This window comes from Lynx rufus, unplaced genomic scaffold, assembly GCF_022079265.1.
Source record: "Lynx rufus isolate CCGP_SWC_20201006 ecotype Redwood Valley unplaced genomic scaffold, mLynRuf1.p SCAF_16, whole genome shotgun sequence".
Classification (NCBI taxonomy): Eukaryota; Metazoa; Chordata; class Mammalia; order Carnivora; family Felidae; genus Lynx; species Lynx rufus.
Window position 1 is genome coordinate 40,127,542 of NW_025814830.1, and position 6,000 is coordinate 40,133,541.

A 6,000-nucleotide genomic window follows, 5' to 3' on the forward strand; every position below is an offset into this window, starting at 1 on the left:
CCAGGCACCCCAGAGCTGTTAGCATTTTAATTACAGTTGTGGCAAATTCCTAATCTGATACTTCCAATGTCCCTGCCGTTTCTGAGTCTGGTTCTGATGCTTGTTCTGTCTCTTTAAACTGTGTTTTTTGCCTTTTAGTATGTCTTGTGATTTTTTTTTTTATAGCCAGACATGATGCACTATGTAAAAGGAACTTCTGCAAATAGGCTAAGTAATACAGTGGTAAGGTGTTGCTGAGAGAAGAAGTGTTCTATAGTCCTATGATTAGGTCTCAGACTCTTTGTGAGCCTGTGCCTCTGGACTGTGAACTTCACATGTGCTTCTCAGTTGTTCCCCCCTGTAGTTGGGATGTGATGGCTAGGGTGGACTGGAGTTGAATTTTTCCCTTCTCCCACATGGATTGCTGGAGTCAACTGGAGTTGTATATTAATTTTTTATCATAGTACTTTCTAAAAATAAAATAAAATTACCTTCAGTCCTCCCTAAATTTAGAGTCTAGGAGACTCCTTTTCATTGCTCTTATTTTCCCCTCTTACTGTCTTCACCATAATAATCAGTCAGGGGCTTTAGCAGCATTGTGGTTGGAGCTGACCTATTTTGACAAAATTTCTCTTTCTTGAAATTTCTGTGAATTGAGAGGAAAAGGTCTCAGCAAATCCCCCAGCACTGGTTTGTGAGAGGAGAGTGTATTAGTTAGGCTTTTTTTGGACAGCAGAGATGACCCTGCAGGATTGATGGTTTATTGCTGTCCCTTGGCTAGGACAGCCAGCAGGCAGCATGGAGAACTGAGATCCACCTCAGCATTGCCAGGGGACATCCTGAGCGCAGCCGCTGCCCTGCTTTCTTATCTGGCATTTGTGCTTCTTGGGGGAGCCAGTGAAGCTGCTCCTTGTCTTTTCAGCCACATGCAATTCTGAGAGGATCTCAGCCCACTACCTCTGCTGCTGTGTTGTGTCTCATCACTCACCGCTTGGGCCAGGGCTGACTGAACTTAGAGTGGACAACAGATCCAGGAGAGTTGGGACAGTAACTCTCAGGCTGGCCTGAGCCAGTCAGGCTCCCAGTCCGAAAAGGAAAGGAAGGGGAAGGGGAAGGGGAAGGAGTAGGGGAAGAAGGGGAAGGGGAAGGGAAGGACGAGGGAGGGTGGGCCTCCCCAGCGGTGCCTGGGTGGCTCAGTCAGTTAAGCCAATGAATCTTGATTTTGGCTCAGGTCATGATCTCACAGTTCATGGGTTCAAGCCCCATGTGGGGCTCTGCTCTGGCAGCATCGAGCCTGGTTGGGATTCTCCCTCTCTCCCTCTCTCTCTCTCCCTTTCTCTCTGCCCCTCCCTTGTGCTCTCTGTCTCTCTGTCTCTCTCGAAATAATAAACTTAAAAGAAAATGTTAACCCAAAGTGCAGCTTCATTGAAAGGAAGTTTCAGGCATTACCTGCTGGTGGGAAATTAGCTGGTATGAAAGTGGGGAGCAGAAAGCAAAGAACCTAAGAGTGTCCCTAAGATGTGTTTGTATCAGGAGAGAGAAAAGGAGGAAAGAGAGCAGCTTGGGATGGGCTGATCTAACCTAGCAGCTGGATCATTCATTCAACAAGTATCTGTTAAACATCTAACCGTGCCAGGCCTGTTCCAGACTTTGGAAAAAATTACTCAAAAATCTCAGCCCTCCTTGTGCTGATTTGGCAAGGGTGGGGACGGCAGAGTAAGAGGATGCGAGAACGATGATCATAATAAAAGGTAAATTATATTACATTAGAAAGTGAGAAGTGCACAGGGTGCCTGCGTGGTTCAGTTCGTTAAGCATCTGACTCTCGATCTCAGCTCAGGTCTCGACCTTAGGGTTGTGAATTCACGCTCCTCTTTGGGCTCTGTGATGGCTGTGAAGCCTACCGAAAAATTAAATTAAAAACCCCACAAAACGTACGCCCACATTAGAACCTGTGTATAAATATTCATAGCAGCATTATTATTAATAGTCGACAAGTAGAAACAACCCTAATGTCCACCAAATGATGAATGGAAAAAGAAAATGGGGTATATCCATACATTGGAATGTTATTTGAAAATAAAAAGAAATAAAATACTGGTATATGCTACAAACATATACCATATCTTTGAAAACATTATTTAATGTGAAAGAAACCGGTCAGTAAAGACCACATATTGTACAATTCCATTTAGATGAAATATCCAGAAAAGGCAAGGCTGTCGAGACAGGAAGCAGATTGGTGGTGAGGAGTCTGGGAGGAAATGAGGACTACTAAGGGGCACAGAGCTTCTTTTTAGGGGTGATGAAAATAGTCTAAGATTGATTATGGTGATGGCTGTTCAAGTCTGTGAATGTACAAAAAATCCTGAATTGTGCACTTTCAATTGGGGAACTGTATGGTAGGTTAGTTACATCACAAATAAAGCTGTTATTTCTTAAAAGCTTGAAAGAAAAGCACACAGCACAATTTCCCTAAGGGGGCCGTTACTGCAGAACACCTCATGTGAGCGTGGGTCACAGCCTGACATTGACACCAAGCCGACCACAAACGACTCCAGCCAATCACACTTGGCGATGCCTGGTCACGCTCTGGTCACACGGAGCTGTTGGTACTTAACACCGATCATGGGAGCTCGGGCTGACAGAGCTGATTACACATAGCACATATAGCAGCGGCTAAGGGCACAGACCCTGCGATGACACAAAACTAATTTTGAACCGTGGCTCTCTGTCTGATGACCACTGGCAAGTTAACCTCTCTCAGCCTCAGTTTCCTCATGTGTAAATGAGAGATGATAATACCTGCTCCAGGGAGGTTAAGGGGATTAAAGGAAACGCTACTGTAGAACAGTTAGCACAGTGCTTACAACTGGGTGAAGGACCAGTTAGTGGTAGCTAGCATCATTATTAATAATGTGTGTAAATGACTGAGCATACTGCCCGTCGTTTAGGAAGTGCACAAAACATAAAATGATCAAAGTTCTGCTTTTCACCAGAAAAATGTTTACGAGACAGAATAAACTTTACAGACAAGGACAGAGAATTTGAATTCTGTTGCTTAAAGACCAAAGTAGTGACTTTGGAAGGCTGCTACCTGCTCGGCACCTGGCTTTTATCTGGCTCCTCTGTGGCAAATACGCACACAGCCTAAAGCACTGGGCTCTGCCCTAGAGCCTCTTGGCCACCTCCACCACATCACTAACGAGCAAACCTGAGCTTCCGGAAGCTTCTAGGAGAACATTCCAGCTAAGAAACTGGAGCTTTTGATGCAGATCCAGAACATGAAACAACATGGACCCTCAAAGCATGAGCTGAGACAGGGAGCTATAAAAGAAACTCAGAATAGGAAATAATTGCAATTGGTTACCCCAGGAATGCAGAGGCATTTCAACAACAGAAAATCTATGTAATGTAATACATGCACCTCACTGTATGGTTAAAGGAGAAAAATGTGATCATCTCAATAACTGCAGGAAAAAGTAGGTAATAAAATTCAATATTCATTTATGATTAAACTTTAGTAAACCAGAGTTAAAGAGAAAGTCCTGTTCCTGACACATACGTATCAAACAACATACATAATGGTGAAACAATAAAACTATTCCCAGACTAGGAACAAGGCAAGGATGCTGGGTATTATTCTTACTATTTGATATTGTAATAGTAGCCAGCTGATTTTCAACAATGATCTCCAAACTACCCAACAGGGAAAGAATATTGTCTTTTCAGCAAATGGTAGTGGATATCCAAAGGAATGAAGCTGGACTCTTACCTTATACCATATATAAGAATGAACTAGAAATGGATTAAAGACCTACATGTAGGGGCGCCTGGGTGGCGCAGTCGGTTGAGCGTCCGACTTCAGCCAGGTCACGATCTCACGGTCCGTGAGTTCGAGCCCCGCGTCGGGCTCTGGGCTGATGGCTCGGAGCCTGGAGCCTGTTTCCGATTCTGTGTCTCCCTCTCTCTCTGCCCCTCCCTTCCCCCGTTCATGCTCTGTCTCTCTCTGTCCCAAAAATAAATAAACGTTGAAAAAAAAAATTTAAAAAAAAAAAAAAAAAAGACCTACATGTAAGAGCTAAACTGTAAAACTGTTTAAAACTGTAAAACTTTTAGAAGAAAACATAAGTACAAATTTTCATAACCTGGGATTAGACAATGATATCTTAGATATGACACTAAAAGCACGAGCAAGCAAAGAAAAAATAGATAAATCAAAACAAATACTTGTGTGTTTTATTTTTTTTTTAATGCTTATGTATTTATTTTGAGAGAAAGAGAGCACCTGTGGGGGAGGGGCACAGAGTGAGAATCCCAAGGAAGCCCCATGCTCAGCCCTGAGCCTGATGCAGGGCTCGACCCCACAATCCCGAGATCGTGACCTGAGCAAATATCAAGAATTGGATGCTCAACTGACTGAGCACCCAGGTGCCCCAAAACTTGTGTGGTTTTTTTTCTTTTCAGTTTTTTTTTTTAAGGTTTATTTATTTTTGAGAAAGAGAGAGACAGAACACGAGCAGGGGAGGAGCAGAGAGAGAGAGGGAGACACAGAGTCTGAAACAGTCTCCAGACTCTGAGCTGTATGCACAAAGCCTGACATGGGGCTCGAACTCACCAACGGTGAGATCATGACCTGAGCCGAAGTCGGACGCTCAACCAACTGAGCCACCCACATATCCCAAAACTTGTGTTTTTTAAAGGACACTATTGAGAAAGTGAAAAGACAACCCACAGAATGGGAAAAAATATTTGGACATCATATATTTGATTAGGGTCTATTAATGAATATATAAAGAACTCTTACAATTCAACAATAAAAAGACAACCCATTTTTTAAAAATTTTTTTTTTTCAACGTTTATTTATTTTTGAGACAGAGAGAGACAGAGCATGAACGGGGGAGGGGCAGAGAGAGAGAGGAAGACAAAGAATCGGAAACAGGCTCCAGGCTCTGAGCCATCAGCCCAGAGCCCGATGCGGGGCTCGAACTCACAGACCGCGAGATCGTGACCTGGCTGAAGTCAGACGCTTAACCGACTGCACCACCCAGGCGCCCCAAGACAACCCATTTTAAAAATGGACAAAGGAGAGGTGCCTCAGTGGTTCAGTTGGTTAAGCGTTTGACTTGGCGAGGTCACGATCTCATGGTTCATGGGTTCAAGCCTCACGTCGGGCTCTGTGCTGACAACTCAGAGCCTGAAGCTTGCTTCGGATTCTGTGTCTCCCTCTCTCTCTCTGCTCCTCCGCTGCTTGCACTCTGTCTCTCTCTGTCTCTCAAAAATAAATAAATGACAGGGCGCCTAGGTGGCTTAGTCAGTTAAGCGTCTGACTTCGGTTCAGGTCATGATTTCACTGCTCATGAGTTCCAGCCCCACATCAGGCTCTGGGCCAACAGCTCAGAGCCTGGAGCTCATTTCGGATTCTGTGTCTTCCTCTCTCTCTCTCTCTGCACCTCTCCCGTTAATACTCTGTCTCTCTCTCTCTCTCGAAAATAAATAAACGTTAAAAAAAAATCATTAAAAAAATAAATGTTAAAAACTTTTTTAAAAATAAAAATGGACAAAGGATTGAAGGTGTCTGGCTGGCTCAGTCAGAAGAACATATGACTCTTGATCTTGGGGTCGTGAGGTTGAGCCAGCCAGGTGACCCGTAGCTATAATTTTTTTTAAATGAAAAATAACAAATGTTGGCAAAGACATGGAGGGAAATCAGAAACTTCATGAATTGCTGGGAGAAATGTAAAATGGGACAGCCACTATGGAAACCAGTTTGGCAGTTCCCCAAAAAGTTATACATAGAGTTACCACACAACCCAACAGTTCTACTCTGAGATATATATCCAAGAGAATTGCAAATGTGTTTTTGTGCAAAAGCTTGTGCATGAATGTTCATAGAAGCATTATTCAGAAGCAGAAACAACGTGGATGTCCATCAACTGGTGAATGGATCAACAAAATGTGGTTAGTCAGTAAATGGACTAGTATTCAGCTGTAGAAAGGAATGAAGTACTGATTCATGC